The sequence below is a fragment of the Anopheles ziemanni genome, chromosome 3 (assembly GCF_943734765.1).
Source record: "Anopheles ziemanni chromosome 3, idAnoZiCoDA_A2_x.2, whole genome shotgun sequence".
In the NCBI taxonomy this organism is placed as follows: Eukaryota; Metazoa; Arthropoda; class Insecta; order Diptera; family Culicidae; genus Anopheles; species Anopheles ziemanni.
In genome coordinates this window covers 6,204,042-6,221,951 of record NC_080706.1, presented here as the reverse complement: position 1 = coordinate 6,221,951, position 17,910 = coordinate 6,204,042, and the positions used below count along the sequence as shown (strand labels likewise).

The 17,910-nt window shown below is 47.2% G+C and overlaps 1 protein-coding gene across 1 annotated transcript in view; it reads left to right on the top strand.

Moving 5' to 3' along the window:
• The window catches only part of LOC131289168 (uncharacterized), a 100,025-nt gene that overhangs the window by 800 nt on the left and 81,315 nt on the right, over positions 1-17,910 (top strand). The window lies entirely within an intron of this gene.

Below are 17,910 nucleotides of genomic sequence, written 5' to 3'. Positions count from 1 at the left end.
GACATATCTTGATGAGGGATTTCTTATATCTGTAGAACAATCAGGTAGTTTCTTTGGGATGTCCTTGCTCCGTTTCACATATCCGAATGGATAGGACACGAGATGATGTGAAATTAGATCATTCGTCTCGATTGTCTTTGCTTCCGATTTGGGAAACCGGATTCAAATTCCACAAAAGGGTCCCTTGTCAAACCAAGGTTGCTTGATGTTCTAATGTATACTGATATATAAATCTTTGGTATCCATAAATCTACAAATTTGTTTCTTCTGCAACCTTTGGTAGGGTAGTATTTGGTAATACTTCCTCCACATTTTTCATCAAACAAATCACTGGCACGGATCTAGGAAAAGCTTATTATGCACTCCCAACCCGTCCAGCGTCTCTCTTTGGCCTGAGAGAACGCTGACAAAGGGCAATCTTATAACGAACAACAACGCTAGTGAAACCTACTCAATTTGGAATGGAATTTCATGATGCATAAAGTCCATGTTTTTTTCCAGATTGTCTACACGCGGGGCCCTGTCGTTGCTTGGAAGGAGAGAACTTCCAATGAAACCCGAGTGCTTCGTGATTGCACTCCATGCGCGCCGCTCCAATTATTCCCCCGCGAAGCATGTATTATTGCATTTGCATTGCAATCAGTGCAGTTAATATTACATGAGCAAATTGACGGGCGGAGTTTCTGTTGGCCGCCTTTGTGAAAGTTCTTTTCTTCGTTTTGTTACGTCATTATCGTGGACGTCGTCTTCGCTCGCCGTCAGACGCGACCTTCTTACCGACTCCGAGCGGATGCCGGTGGTCCGTTCAGCATTAGTGTAAGCAGGCTAGCCGGGGACACAGGGATGCGAATGTTCAGCTTTGTTGGCAGGTTGTCAGCAGTCGTCATAAAACGTTGGCCAAATAAGAGTCGGTAGCCTAAAAAAGGTGGGGAAGAACTTGTTGGTGCTGGTCCTTTCCCTTTTGCTTTGCGGTAGAACATGTAGCGAAATCTTTGATCTTGCGTTCCCCGATGCGAACCCTTGATAGTTTCCTCCGTAACGCAAGTAACGTTGTCTACGGCAAAGGTTTATGTTGCCAACCAAACGGGAAGGTAATTTTCATTGCTAATGTACCGGCGACGGTACAAGAGCGAGAGAGAGAGAGAGACAAGAAAGATAAAAAATAAAATAAAATAACAGACACATAAATGGTTAGAAAGCCCAAAGAGGTCACGGGCGGGGCGGGTAGTCGATGGTGGTAACGAAGGAAAAAAAACAAAAACCAAACTTACCCTCGGTAGGGCTTCCCCAATCCAACTGAAACTGCCGCTTCCAAGCCAAACGAAAGCCATTCGCAAGCGGTCACTGCCACTGCGAGGGGGAAAAGGGAGGAAAGGCAGGGAAAGGTTTGGGTCGGGTCAGAGCCATGAAGGTATCTTAAGAAAGCCCCCAAAAACTTCACTCGTGATGGAGTCGGGGAGCCGCGCGCGGGCAAGGTTGTACTAAAATGCAATAAAACGTAATTTACGATTGGAGTTTCTTTGGCGAGGTTTTTGGGCGGTCGGCCGGTCGGTCGGTCGGTGGTGTTTTCGGTTGATTTTTGGAGTTGGTTTGCGTTGAACTGTTGTTGCTTTTTTATTATTACACGAGGATCTCTCATGCGGTGCGACGACCCGAGTGCCAGTGCAGATTCTGAAAGCACACAGATAAACGGCCCGAGGGAGTCTGAGCGCGTTGGCTCGAGCGAAAAAACTGTGACCCGTGAGCCATACGGTTGTGTGTGTGTGTGTGTGTGTCTTCGTGCTGGTAGGCACCTGCGGGCAAACAGGGAATGTCCCGGAAAAAAGGGGTGGAACCGCCGGAAACGGTGGAGCGCATCCTTTTGCGCCCGCGAAGACAACCTTGGTCCGGACGGAACCCGCAAAACCCGAAACGATTTTTGGGGCCGAGAGAGTATCATAAAAATAAATCAACGAAGACTGCAACTTTTGCGACTCCGACGTTGGACTGTGACTTTTATATTTGGTTTCCCTTCCGCCCCCCACCCCATTCCCGTGGTCCTGCCCTGTCGGCCACGAGTCTGATGTAGGTTTGCCCTGGAGGGCTTTTTCTCTCCGTTCTTCCGCGGGAAACGGAACGTGAACGCCCGATTCAAATATGCACGCTGATGGCCGGCGGGTGCGCGACGGGGGGCGGCCAGGGTTAGCGCCACGCTCCCGCGTGCTTGGGGTGGCTGTGGTCGGCATCCTTCCTTCCGTTTCTTCCCATGTTGGAGGGGTTTTGTTTTTGTTTTTGCATTCCACCCAGCAAAAGTAAATGCCGAAACGTGCGCGCCAGAGAGTGAGTTCCAACCGATGGGCGAAACTTTCCGTAGTGCACAGCGGGGAGGGGGTGGGGGGAAAATAAACCGTACACATTTTCTTTTAATAACGTACATGGTTTCCTGCACCGAACAGTGCTGGGTGTTATTTTGCCAAAGTAAATCCATTACTTCGTCCCAGGTGTTGTAAAATCAAATGGACAAAGTTCGACTCAAAGTCATTGCGATCGTGATGTCGTCGGGTGTGTGTAGTTGTGCTTGTTGCGGGAAAGTAAGTGATTTTTAGTCGGTAGAATCTTCTTGCGTGGCTTTATAAAGAATTGAAGAATATTTCTTTTTTTTACTGTTTACTGTTTTTCTAGTTGTTCGTTTACTTTTAGTTTAACATATTTACAAAAGCACAACAAAGATGTTTCCATTTTGATCTATCATTTTACTATTTGCTTTTTGAAATGATCCGGTCGTTTGGTCTGTCTAATGACTATAAGAATATTTTTTTGCTTTATTGTTCAATGTTTTTAGTGTTTCATTTGATTTTATATTTACAAAATTAGAACAACGATGGTTTGCTTTACATTCCATCACTTTACGGTTTGCTTATGAAATGGTGATGGTCGTTTGGTGATAACAGGAAAGTAAATATGGTTTATTCACTGACTCTGGCACTAACTCTCGCCCACCGTCCGTTCGATAGAACCACTGTAAACACGCTTTCCGCCACAAATCACTAGCCCACAATCCAATAAAGTCGGTCACATCTGCACCGAACGGCGCTACTGGCTTATATTTACTGCACGAACACCCCGCCCGGGTGCGTGGCGCGTGGTGGCATCAATTTTGCAGCTTCTTATCAGCTCCACCGATGACCTCGTAACCCGTAAGGAAGTCTCGGCGCGGGACGGCGAGGTTCCGCGAACCGGAGACCACACAATGGAGTAGAAAAAGAAATGTTCCATATAGAACGTCATCTTGGGGACGGCGAAGGTTATCGCTTGCTCAGCTCGATCCGCCCGGTCTCATCGGCCTCGACCTTCGTCAGGTTTCTAACGGCGCCTTTTTGCCCGCGTGGTCTGATACGATGCCACGAAGACATTAATAATTACTTAAAGCAAAGTAAAAAACACCGACCGAAATGCTTCTGTATTCAGAAAAACAAGAAAGAAATTGAAAGAAAAGGGAAAAACGGGACCGGTAAGCGACAAGATCGACAAATCCCCGTGTGGTGACGAGGTTTTTAATAACAAACGCTTCGGGTGTACCGGCGCAACAGCTGGGTCGCGAAAAGGTCGCCCTCCCCCGGCGGTATATGGCAATTGCCAAGTTGTGCTGAGGTTGTTTTGCCGACGGATAAGGATTTTTCGACCAACGAAGGGATATTTTTAGCCGGCAGACGAAACAACAAAGCAGGAAAAGGCAAGCCTCGAAGGTCTGCTGGAGAAAGTAATACCGGAGAAACATTGTCAAGCGCGTAATGTAGGTTTTTGGTTTCTCGGAACAGGGGACAGTCTGTCCGAACGGGAAAAGAGACACAACCCGGAGCAACAGGATGGTGGGTTCGTTAAGCTTGGGTTTTGATTGTCTTTTTTCCCGACTCGAACAGATTTGCAGATGAAGATCAATATGTTAATTTAAATATTGCCCGGGACTTGACCGTCCTGACCTCAATCTCGGTCTGGCGGTCTGGAGAGTGGGGGTAAAAATCTTGCTGTGCGTCTTTTTATCTTCCGCTGCGGCATCACTTCCGAGGCACTACGCTTGTTCTGCTTTGTCAGGATCGGCGGTCCGGAGGTCTCTCCTCCTCTTGAGAGTACGTTCCCACGATCGGCGGACCCTGACGCGCTCGTCGTTTGATCTGATTGCCTCCCAGGCGAAGCTCCCGGAATCATTTCGATACGCCCGATAACAACAGGTCCTGTTCCGCTCCGTGCCCGTCCAGGGTTCTCTCCCGCGGGCGTAGCCCACCGTTTGGACAGGTTGGAAGCCGAGGCCGAGCCACTGAAACGGTAGTCTCGAAGCCGGCCGGCGGCAGCTGCTTCAGTCGGCGCCTCGTTCGTTTTTCCGTCAGCTCCTTCCGTTCCGGATGATGCGGTGGAAATAATTTGATTCCTTTCGAACGCTCCGTTGTGGAGCGCGGGAGGACGGAAGCGACGTGCACTGTTGCTGTCCGTCGGCGGGAGAAAAACCTCGTACAAAACAAAACGCAATGAGACACACGAAACGAACAAAAAAACGAAGTAAAACACGACATCAAGAATGTGTACCTTCGAATCTCGTCGGCGCAGGATATTAGGTTGTTGGTGCGGGAAGGGGCTGGCGGCCGATAGCTGGGGCGGGCCCGGGGAAATAATCATTCTTAAGCGCAAAGAACATCAACGGCGCACCGGAGATGAAAGAGCTTTTTCCCCGTCGACCGATGTCCGCCGTCCGGTAGTTCGCCAGGTTTTGCGCCCGGATAAGCTTTTCCCTTTGAACTTTGACCGCATCCTTCGTTGGCTCTTTCTCTCTCTGGTGGGAAGAAAGGAAAGGGTCGGACGATGGTGGAGGAAGGAGGGCGGTTATCGAGAGCAGATCTTTGCCTTGTCTGCCGGTGCGCTTAATAGCTGCGGGTAAATATTTCAATCAATTTCCCTGTGTTTTTCCCCCGTCTCCCGTCCCCCGTTCCTCGCCGGGCCAATATAAAACCATCGAATCGGGGCAATTAAATTTTAATCAAAGGCAAACGCGAACGCGCGGCCGGGAAATTGTGCTCCCATCGGTAAATAGAAATCAATCCGACGCGAATCGGAAAACCGGGCGCTTCGACGTCTGGGGTGGGTCGGTTTGCATTCCCGGCTCGTTCGCTCGCTAATTAAATGATTTGTTTTGTACTCGTCAAATGTTTTTTCGGCGGAAAAAGCCACCGACCAAGGAATAACCTAACGCAGAAGGCATAAAGGACAATCGGACGGTGGCGTCGGAGGACCATCAACACTTTGCCGTGATTCGTTTGGCCACTTTATAATTGATCGTAAAAGGGAAGTTTGCGTTGGGCGAGTTCCTTTTATATCTGGATTATTTTCCTCCCCCCTCCCACACGGCGGAAGGTCCGACCTCCTCCAAAGGGTCTGCTTTATCGGTGTGGGTTTTTGACGAGCGCAAAAGAAACTTTCCGGCCGGCGCAAACTTGTTTGGTACATCGGCATTAAATAATTTACTTAATTGGATTCAATTTTGAAATGCTTCTTTGCCGGCCCTTGCCAGTTGGGCCGGTTCGTCAGCGTCGGCAGTCCGATGGGAAGTCCGAGTGCAACTCGTTTCGGGCGAGATTTCAAAGTTAACGAAGGAGAACTTTTCTTCACGGGTTGTTTTTGGACGCCGGACGCCCTGGCAGTTCTCGCGGACCAGCTAAATGATTTGAATTGCCTTCTTTTTTCCTCACTCAAAGTGAGCTAATCAAATTGTTGCAAATAAAATCAACGCTACGTTTGGTTTCCTCAACGCTTTCTCGGAATTGGGTTTTATGTGGTTATTTTTAACAACTGGAAGGTAAAATGGCAATCTTCTAATTATTTTTAGTTTGTTGGTTTTATGCCGGGATCATGAATTTTAAACTAAGTCTTTTGCAAAAATAATGAACCCATTTGTTTTTTTAATGCATTGTGCAAGGTTTGTAAATGTTTGATTCCAATTTACTGCTTAAATAAATTCTATGAATAATGAAACAAATTATGTGCTTTTGATTTCACTTGTCAAGTATTTTAGTTCGTTTAGTTCGTTCTGAACGTTTGTTTTTTTATTTCCCGTTTATCATAAACCTATAATATTATTGACTTTTCAAATCATTGATGCATTTTTTATGGATCATTTGTCTTCATCAATGGTTGCCCCGTGGAGTTATCCCATTTATTTCGTTCACTCAATACAACGTTTTAGTTCCTTTTTCCTTTTTACTTTTCGGTTTCTTTCTTACCTTCCCTAAGTGCATTCTGCTGCAACTTGATGGTTGATGGTGGGGCGTCGTTGGTCATAAATTCGGCCACAACAACCGGGTGTTGCGTCTTCCGAGCCGGCAGCTGGTCGGAAAATCCATGTCCTGCCGATCATCTGCCCTTTCGGTGTGCAACCTAACCTCACAAAGTGCACCGAGTGTGGACGGTGACAATAGATTTTTTGACTGATTGCCGTTTATCGCTGGGCGCTCTATCTTTTTTCCTGCCATTTCCCTTCTTCTTGGGCTTGCTCGATGTCGCGCTCGTTGTATGCGCAAGGGCATGTATGCGTTCCGATGCCTGCATGGAGGCACGGGCCATGCTTCATTAGGGTGACCATTGTGTGTCGGTGTTATTGTAACACGGGAGGGTTTCAGTATCGGTGTCATCCTTGCCGAGGACCTTTGCTCTGGTGCATATGTTGCCTATGTGCTGCCGACCTTTTTTTTTCCTCCACCATCGCTAATCGGCTTTTGCGTACACACGCATTTTCCGAACGCATTTTCCGGCCCGCTGTGGCGCGTGGTGAAATAATACCGAAGAGGATACATAAATGTGGCCACCTTTTGTGCCGTGGCAACTATTTTGTTCTGGCCATTTTCGGACTGCATTATGCGAAACGTGTCGGAATCAAACCAAACCCATACACATACTCACGGATATTACATGTTACCTCCGGGGGGGTGTTTCGGTTTCGTGCCGACCTCGGTGCAGGCAAAGTGTTTTTATGTTAAACTTGTTGTACGACCTCATTAAAGACCCACCTTTTAGAATCGTGTTTTAGAAAACTCCTAAACGGCAAGAAAATTGTGCTTTCCCCCGGAATAAACCCATTACCGCCGGCGGTTTAGTTACCTTTTCGTGTGGTCGCGCCGGCAGAACATTAGTGGTTTGCGTGCCGATGTGCGGATGGTTGGTCGGTTGGTTGATCATTTAAACGGCCACTTTCATCGCGAACAGCGGAGAAACCCGCGCGCGCGCGCTGCACTGATTTTAAACAATGGCATGTAATCTCGCCCGATCGTCTTGCCAAGCTGGTAAAACTAATCATTCGTCTGGAAACGAAGGGGGCCGACCGGTGGTGGCTAATTAAATTACATCGTAATGTTTGCTAATGGATATTTTATTTCTCATTATAATGGTAATGTAGTATGTTATACAGCCGCTAACGTTTTGTTTGGTGTGCCGACCTTTTTTTCTTTGACCTTCCTTTGGTGTGGGAGGGGGAAGAAAGTTATACTCGCCGCGAAGGGAGTGAAGGGAAGGCGAAGAAATTCTTAACGTCGATGAAAGGCATAGTGATTGTGAACCAATTTAATCAAATCGTATATTTTAGGTAAATTTGCTTGGAAAGACGCATAACAAATGTGACACATTTACTGACACGGATATTAGTAGTTCTTCTTTCGATGACTGTATTTCATTCCATGGGCACGCGAAGTTTGGTTGGAAAAGAATAGTCGTAAATATGCGAGAACGCAATCTTGCAGAAGATTACATTTTCGTGCAGGGTAGACATGGCCTCTTTGTCGAGATTACGATATAATTAATCTTCATTATCTAAATTGGAATGTGATACGATGTTGAGTTTTTTTTGGGGCTTATTATAAGTTAATAAACTAACGAATTAGGAAGAAGTTTGAATTGTGTGCTTTCATGAAACTGAATGCGTTTGTTGGTGTTACTTTAAACTTGATCTTAAGCCATCCTATAATAAAGAAAAAAATCTGAACAGCATATAAAAAATTCTACATTTCTTAGTACGGAATGGACACAAACTGTTACAGTCCACCTAAAAACATTGTTTTAATTACCAGGATAAACCAAAGCGACGCGAGTTTCGGCAGATGTGCGAACATTCCAAAGCAGCTTCTTTTCCTTCCAATTTTCCGGCCTGGCAATGTACCGATGCTGCCCGACGTTGCCTCAGCTGCCGGTAAACAATTTTAACGAGTAACGCTTAACAACAATTGCCAGATCGGTGTGGAATTTTGTGCTGTGCCTGTGCGCAGCAGCATCCCGGGTGGTATATGCGCCACCAAAATGCAGTTTTAACTTGATCGATGTTTAATGTGTCACCGAAACGGCTGCTAATTACTACCACGGCGCATTCCGGCATGATGTGTGTGTGTGTGTGTCTGGATGAATGCATGTGGTTGGAGCATCGTCTAGAGATGCACATTATTGCTGCTTTATTTTATTTTTTTTTTGTTTCGTTTCGCTCGGAGCAGCCACCCTCCTTGTCATCAATCTTCCCATTACCAACCGAACGGTGGGAGCTTAACCTGAAGCCGGAGGGATAAAGTCAGCGACATAAAAAAGCAAACTGGGTACGGTTCCGATCCCAGAACGGGGAAAGGGGAGAGACATACGGGGTGAAAACACAGCGCGAGTTCCAAAATTATAATAATCACTGCGCTGAATGTGCTTAATTAGGCATTTAAATTTATTGTTAATTACCATTGTGCAACATAATTTTCCATTATTTTATTGCCATCGGCTGCCATCGGTGGGGAGATGTGCTCGGGCGGGATGGGATTGGGGACGGGAACGTCGGTTGGAAAGCTGAACTGGTTTATGGCTGGCGCAGTGGTACAGTTCTCCTTTGCGGTGTTAATGCTTACAGCAGCCACTGCGTCGAATCCTTGCACCAGCCCGGGTTCTCGCCACGAAGTAACAACGCCAAACAACCCGTACGACACAGCTGTCGATGATGACGACGACAAAGACCGCGACCGGTGTCGTCGACTTCAATCGACGGTGGAAGTGGGATAATTAGGCGCGATTTCTTCTAAATTCGTCGCGGAAGTTAGTTGTAAACGTGCGCTCGTTTGTAGACGGTTTGTGGAAGGTGGTGGCCATCCAGACATGCATCCTGCCGCTCGCCGTCCGAAGTCTTTGTGGACGCAATCGGGCTCCGGAAGCGGACAACATGCTCCCAAACCCGAACTGCGATAATTGCGCTGTCGAAAAATGACGACAATTCGGTCGCTGGTGCGCTACATTGCCTCTAATTAGACCGAATTGGAGGATAATCGGTTTTCTATTTTGCTGTTTCTCGCGCAGGAAACCAGTCGTCTTCAATGACTGATGTAATTTCCTGCAAGCGGACTTGAGTTTTTGGTTGCTTCTTCTTGGTTGAGAAATGGCAGTTAATCGTTGTGTACTAACGCTTTCAATTTGACAGTGAGAATGTTACGGCACATTAGAAAAAAGAGTGGAACAGTTACGATGTTGATGATGTTGTTACATGGTGTGAGGTCAGTCGAAGTACATTTGAGGTCAGTCGAAGTTACAGCCTCTTCGAAGCCTCAACAGTTATAGCCTCTTTTTTGTCAAAAATTGAATATAATTTTCTAGTCAATTCAAGGTATTTGTATATTTTTCGTAAAGTTTAGCAACCGTTTTTGAGTCCTTTTGTTCAAATTACAGAATAATCCGTGTAAAATACCATGCCATACGTAAGCCTCAGAACTCATAATAAAGAGAGCATCAATTTCTAAATTTATTGCTTAAGTTTTTGTCGTTTTTGAAATCCGTGTTAACATAAACTTGGTTTAATGAGTTAAACAATTTTCTGAAATCAATCAAGAAGAGTTTGTGTAACTAAGTGGATTGAAGATTATTATTTGAGTTGTACTTCGTGTGGTTTGAGTGTGTAAATTCTGAGTTTTTTTATGCAACTCAAACTAATCTTTAAATCATAAGAACACACAGACAACTGACTTTACATTTTAGTCTTCCAATCAACTGCTCTCAACATTTGATATCTGTTTCCTATAAGTTTTAGCACACAATGTTACGAGTCGCTTGTTGCAAACCGATGCAATTTACATTCCTCTCACTGCCACCAATCCCAGGTCTACCTTCCTCACGTCCACGACCAACATTGTTTTGCACGTGCCTTTTGCGAGCATTCCCTTTCGGTGGAACGGAATGTCTGCATTCGCCGGTCGGTGCATCGCGTCGCCTAATCGTCGATAGATATGCCCTTTTTTCGCTCGGAAGGTCGGACGTTGTTGTGTTTGTTAACCCATGACTTTGCCGTCCCCGTTTTGGTGGCAAACATATTTTCCCTGGTTTGGTTCGACGGAATGCCAACGAGAGGTATCGGGAGACACACATTCCAGCGGTGGCCTCCCCGTGTGTTGAGGTTCGTTTCGCCGGTGGCACAGCTGGTGGCCTGGTGCGCGCGGTCGAATGGTCCCAGAGCGCTAAAAACGACACCGGAGGGACACTGCGACTTCCAGCAACTTTCGAAATTCAAATTCTTTTGTAGCAAATATTTTGATTTGCTCGCTAAGATTCCGTGGCTCCCGGCCACGAACCTCGGGAAAGGTGATCACATTGGGGGATGAATGGATGGTATCGGTGGACAGCATCTGCGGCGGTCGCCTAAGGTAGCGATGTGCAAGCCGAACACTAGCGTAGGCTATTAAAAGAGCATTAAGAAGCGGTGGAAAAGACCGACCCAACGCCAAAGACAATCCAAGGGGGAATCAACGGAAAGAAAACCGAAAACCCAACACCGGCCGGGTTTCGGGAAGCGGTGGCGTCGATGGCATTTCTCATCTGCATTAATTTTCGTTAATTGATTTAAGCTGTTATTTTATCACTTGTTCCCCGGAGCTACGCAGGATCGCTGCAACGGGTGGGCCCTTTTCTTGCCGTCCTCCCGTTGATGCGTGCGTCACATATTCCTGTCTGTGTGTTTTGTTCCCTTCGAAGTTGGATAGTAGGCATCGGTTGAAATTTGAAAAACAAAAAAACCGACAGACATATCCCCTCCACTCCCGGCTGTCAAACGGGTTCCTTCTACGGCACTGGGTCGTTTTCCTTTCGGACGGTCCCCGACATGGTTTATTCAACGTTTCGGCTTTGGGAAATGTTTTCGGAGAGAAATCTTTCCGGGGCCCGAAGAAATACCGAAATGCCACACAACAACACGGAGCGCTAGGGCACTCCGCACTTGGCTACAATCAATCAAACTTAAGCAAGACCGTGGTAGAAAGAAACCTGAAATTCGGAGACTAGAACTGGAACTGTGTCGGGGCCGGCTTCCGAGCCCTTCAGCGTTTCGTTGTTTCTGGTTGTTGGGCACCGACTAGCTAACACAACATCGATTTCGATTGTGAACCACTACGCAGCGGCCGTACTTTGACAGGTTGAGATGAAATGGAAAGAAAAACATAGCACCCGAGGGGGGGAAGGGCATGGAGAGCAGTGAGGGAGGCGATCCCAGAAGTCGCGTTGAAAAGCCGTCCGACCGAAAGGGAGAGGTTGGGTGCCTTTGCGAGTTGCGGTCGTAAAAGCGAGCAAATGTGGGAACCCCCGGCGAAAGACAATCCAACTAGGAAACTAATTAATTGCCAAGTCGGTTCGGTCCCGAGTTCTCTCTCCCTTGCGTCGACGTAGCGTTGTTGCGGCTCATTGTTAATTACCCAAAATAGACAAATTACTTGTCAGTTGCGGTGTTACACCAGACCACGCGCGAGGCGGCCCGTTTTTGGGGTAGGAAAATTTTGAACATTTCCACCACATGTGCGCACCGCCGGGGATGGTTCTCGTTTTCTTGGTGTCTGCCTGCGTGAATCTGCCCTTTTCTTGGGGTCGACGATTTGTCGTTTCCATTCTTACGCCCGTTTGTCATTCGTACGTTTCCATTCATGGAAGGGCGCAGTGTTGTTCCGAGCCCTTGCGGTGGCAAATGTTGTGAATGTCTTAATTTATGGTCTCGTGAATTCGGGCACCTTTTGCTCCACATCGGGGAGTTTTATCTGCAGCGCGCGTGTCTGTGTTGGGCGCGGAGAAAGTTGTGCCTCGCAAAAGCGATCCTTTTTCCCCACTTTCGTACCGAGGGAAATTATGTTTGCACTGGTCCGAAACAGTCGTTACACTTTACCGCCCCACCCACCCACCCAACCCCGACGGCGTGGTTGTGCGATAGTTAATTTCCAAAATCAGTTTTTATTACCGGCTCGATAAACATCCTTTTTTTGTTGCTGTCCTCCGCAGCCTCGGCACACAATCTCGATCGGCATCATCATCATCCGCCGCCGTTAGCTTACGTAATCTGTTATTTTTTGTGTGTCTTTGCGAAGGATTTGGCTTTGATTTTCCTCCTCTCTGCCCTTTGGCCTGCGACTTTTTCTCCGTTGCCCAACCACGACGCTGGACGTGCCGCTTTCTGCAGGGTTACGGATGATGGATCAATGACGGATTTTCCCTCGGCGGCGCCCATCGATTGTTTTTGTTTGTCGGCTTTTCCACTTTCCTCGTCGGGTGGAGGATTTTCCTTTGATTGACCCGATGAAAGGTGGAGGTTTGGGAGAGAGTGGTGGACTATGAAAAGGGAAATGGGATTTGCTGGAGCTTGACTGTAGAAAGGGCTTTAAGTGGAGTGGAGGAGGCGGCTACAAGTGAACGCGAGGTTTGGTTTATGTTTGTGTTTTTATTTCGACTACCGCACGCGGTAGACCGGGAGTCGTCGACACACACGAAAAAAAAAGTGAAGTCTTCCACTTCAAAAAGTACGTGAACGCATGCAGTGAAAATAAAACATCGCTACAAAAGGAGGCTCCTCCAACCGAAAGTTCGGACGATTCCGGGCATGAGCTATCCTTCCGGCGAAGAGATCGATGAGAGTTGTTTTCCGAGAAAGTGGGAAAAACACGGAACCGGGACGGGAGGGTCTTTGCTTTGGGTATGCTTTACAAGCCTCAGTCATCGATCGTTCGGAAGCAAATCAAAGCGAAACGCTTTGTAACGTACGATACAGTGAAATACGGCCCCGGATGTTAAGGTCAAAAGAAGTGGTTTTAGCTGAAGGGATCAACGAAGGGATGGGAATTCCATCCTGTGTTATCAGGGCGTTGAGGATTATCAGGGGGGAAAACCGGAGTCTCAGTTGTTATAGAACAAACAAATCTGATTCTTTAGTTTGGTGTTTTATTTTGTTTCTTGTGTTGTCTTGTTTTTACCTCAACCAAACTAAGTAAACATATTTTATAATCATCAATATTGTTGGTTCATGCGGTTCGAACTGCTGATTGGCTCCACCGTATTATAATCAGCATAATATCAGTCTGCCACTAAAGCTAATGTAGAAACAATGAGTCATCCTACCGGCGGTCTATAAATTGAATGCAACGATAGTTTTGTTTGCTCTAATCCCCGATGATCATTTATCATCATCCGACCTACACCGACGCCCCCTGGTGCGAGTGGGAGGAAACGAATTCATCCGCTTTAAACGATGTTGAATAAACCCGTACAACATGTCCCAGCGGGTGGATGGTGCGTGCTGTCCTAGTGGTTTTGGGAGGGGGAGGTGTGCAGCCGAGGTACGCAGCTAGTGTAGAGCATCTTCTCGCTGCATAATTCTCCCATTAATAAACTGCAGATGTCTGAAATTAGGCTTTGCCGGAGCAAATGAATAGACGATTGTAGTGGGCAAAATGGTTATTATTCCCTTGCCACGGGCCTTGGTGAGGAGCCGGGTGATGAAGTCGTCGTGGTCATATGTCGACCCTCCGACTCCGTTTCCCATTTCCCTCTTTTGCTTGACGAACCTAGGGTGTGATGTTCATTGGCATTTGGGGTTTCTTTGTTTCTGCCGCTCGGACGGAGCGGATCGTCCTTAAGATGGAACCGAACGGACATCTTCACCTCGAAGTACCACGTCATCGTCGAGCAGCAAACTAACAAACTCCTGACGCCGTTGGGAAAGGCGGTGCCTTGCGGTCAAGGCGATAGGCTTCCTTTCCTTCTGCCAGCAAAGGCGCAACAGCGTTCGGGTCTAATGCTTCTGAACGCAAAACACCGACCGAAAAGGTCGGTTTGTCCGGACAAACCGTTCGCCAAAAGTGAACAAAGTGTGAGACATTTTACGACATATTTCTCGTGTCCATCGGTGCTGGGAAAACTATGGGAAAAAATCGTTCGGGAAAACGCACCGTCACTGTGCTGATGGTAGTGATGATGATGCTGCTACTGCTGCCGTTGATTCCAGACGATCATGATTCGGATGACGACGGCAATGAGCACAAATATTGCCCTCGTTTTATGGAGAGTCATGCCGGATGAGTAAGCAAACCGTGCAATCAATGCAAGCAGCGAACAACTTCTGGGGCAGGTGGTGACGAACTCCTTATTCCAATAGGAAGAGGTTGTTTTTGTGTTTGACGTACTGGTTTTTTGTGGGAATAAAATTGTCTATCAAAGTCACTGGAAGAGATGTTTACATATGTTTCTACCTAGAACATCAAAGAGAACTTGAATTTGAAATAAGACATTTTGGAAACTTTTGGAATCTGAAAAAGGGTTTGCCACCCCTGCACCAGAACTTCCATCCCGGAGAAAAGGCACATTTCTCCCCGTACGTGCGAACAAATACTCGATCTGAAAGTGCCTGTGTTGTGGTGAAGCCAACTCTTGGTTTCATTTCGTGCATCATAATACTTTTCGTCACCTGCCAAAACTGTTCCGATGCCAACAATGGCACTCACACACACACACACACACACACACACACACACACACACACACACACACACACACACACACACACACACACACACACACACACTCAGTGGAAATAAGAAATTTGCCGGAAAATAGCCTTGCCGACGGCTGGCAACGCTTTTGCACCAACGTGCCGGAAATTTACCTGTTCGATAAATCTTTCGTTAGACGGTGTTAGTCACGTCTACTTCCGATGCGAAAGCCGTCTCCTCCTCCTCCTACCGAAGCTTCCGGCTCCGGCCTCCCGAACCCAGAGAAGGGAAAAGTTTTAGCAGCAGCAAAAGTTATGTTCACGTACCACATGTAGATTGTTGGGTCAACGCAACAGGAGGATTATGAATAAACAACAGAACCACCGACCCTGCTTGAGTTGAGGAGGGGGAAGTTTTCCTTTTTTTTTGGTTTCGTTTCTACAAGATCCCCTGGACAAAGTGGATAAAAGCATAATAAAATCATAAACGAAAGCTCCAAATTGGTTGGAAATAATTTAGACGCTTTCATGAAAGATTTATAAGCGGAAGGAAGGTCTTAGGGATTTGTTTCGAGGCGAGTGTGATACACATGATGTGTAGTTCTTCAACCGATTATAGGTGCCTAGATTGAAATTCTTCTCATGTGGAGTGTTTTCTGACCCACTAAATGGTAAACCATTCATCAGTCTCGGTTACAAAGGTCCATTTCGGATACTTAGGAGATAGTATCGACATGGGTCGACAATATGTCACACCGCAAACGCATCCCGTTTCATATTTCACTGTGCATGTATGCGCTCATATCTGCATCGACGATTGCTCCTTTGGGAAACCGTCCATGGTTGGGACAGCCCGAACGACGTGATAAGTGAGGACAAATGACATGGGGGCGTACATTTTCCAATCGATCGAACTCCTATCATTAGCACTTGGACTGGTTTGGGAACTGGATGGATGGGATGAAGCGGACCGGAGTTTTCCCGCGGTTTCGGGCAAACAGCTACGACGTACGGCGCTTGCTGCTGATGACGCGCCCGGACGAGTTTGGTAATGGAAAAAAGTGTCGCCGGAAAAGCCCGAACCGGTGGCGTGCTGTGTGATTTCCTGCTGAAATGATACATTAACGGTTTGGTCGTTGGTATAGGACCTCTTTGTAGTAGGTGGGTTGGAGGTTGTTGGAGAACTCACATGTTTGTCGATTGACGAACGCCGAGGAGCGAAATGCGGCGACGTTCAAATTGCTCACTGATGCGGCATGTCGTTAGTGTCGACCTGTGCGCTGAGGAGTGAAAAACCAGCCGGATGGTCTGATGGATTGCACCTCGTACGAGGAATCGGAAAATCTTTCCATTTTCCGGACACAATCCCACTCGGTGCATTAGCGTACGCTCCATTGGTTTGCGGGCGGATTTCATCGTCAGTGCACGGTGTACGGTCGATCGATCGCTTTAAAGCCTTGCTTTCTTTTCCACCACGAAAAGTCTAACTCCCAACCCTGATGATGGAGAACGGCCGCAGACACATGGGCAGAAGAAAGAGAAGCTGATAATTTATCGCGCGGGGCGTATAGAAAACTAACGGAAATAACGATTATATCGTCATAAATTATCGATTGAACCGCGTCTCCGGGTGGAAATGAAAGGCCACCGATTGAATTTGGGCATCAGATCAAGGGTGAAATGGTGTGCACGTATGTGTGTGTGTGTGTGGGTCGCTGTGGGCGGGTTAGCTAGCCGCAACCAAGTGTCACCGTGGCACCGCATAATTATACAGATGGCGCGGCTCCCGATGATAGGGGTTTGTGCGCTCGTGCCATCGCGGGGTGGGTTGTTTATTGTGATGTATTATGGTCTTAAAGTGTTCAGTTTCAATTGATAGGCCGTGGCGTTGTCCATTAGTGTCCATTAGAGGCGTCTTAAGCGTCCCGCTCGCTTTTGTGGTGAGAAATGGAGCCGCCTTGGAGGCGATAATAAAATCTAAGTGGATTGGCGGTGGCGAGGATCATTTGGTGGCATTACCGTTTATGTGATACTTTAAAGGGTTTTACCAATTCGGAGAGGCTTAGGAGAGCGTTAAGGATCGAACCTTTGTTGTTTTAGTGGTATTAGTTTCGTTTTATGCACTAAGGTTCACTGTTGAAATACTTTTTGTTTACTTATTTGTTTGTTTTAAACCAGAAGGAGTTAGAACCTTTACCTTTACTTTAATTTTTAAGAAACTCTCAATCAAACTTTCACCAGACATTCTACCATGAATTTCGAATCATCTTTAGAAGCCCAAACCCTTTATTTAGAAAACAATTTAATTCGGGTTGACACATTTATCTTCCAAGTGTCTTCCCTGTTTCGAGTATTTCGAAAATAGAGATGTTTCACCCCGCGTCCAAACGTGCGGGAGTCTCGGAGGCAAAATAAATCAACACCCGTATGCCGCTTCCAATCGCCAGCGGTGCATACTATTAGCTTAAATTATAGATTTCCCCCGGGAGCGATTGATAAATCATACAACGGTAAAGGTGCTGCTCCGAGTCCGACTCATCGTCGCCGAGAGGTTGCCACCAAAGAAGAACGAACATTCTACCACCAGCCGGATAGACGCAGACGAGCGCACTATCTTCAACGGTCGCGTTCGCTTTAATTAGTCCAAATGTCTTATCGGCGGAAGCATTTTTCTTTGGGCAAAGCGGTGGGACCGGGGCAGGTAGGGTGATTGGTCTCGCGCGGTTCTCTTCCAGAGCCAATTCCGTTGACCTCCCGATGCCGGCGACAGTTGCTCGGATGCTGGGACGGGATTCTTTGGAATTCAACTGTTGGTGGGCCCTGCTCTGTTAATGAGAAAATGCCACACATCCCGCACGGTGAGCAATAAACGTTCCACGATACACACCGCACACGGCATTCGGTCGGTTACTTCTTCCATCCTGCCTTCCCTCACTTCTCTGTGGTTGCCTCTTTCAGAAAAGTCATCGCACACACGCTCGGGAGAGCCAGGCCAGGGGGTTTCCGTTTCCATTCGCGCCGGTATATGGTTTGGGAAATTGAAATGTCACATTCAGCTAATTGATCTCAAACTCGAAACGCGAACGAGTGTCCCGGAGGTGGCTTTCGGGGGTGGCCGAGAAACCGACGGGGTAAGACGGTGGGACCGC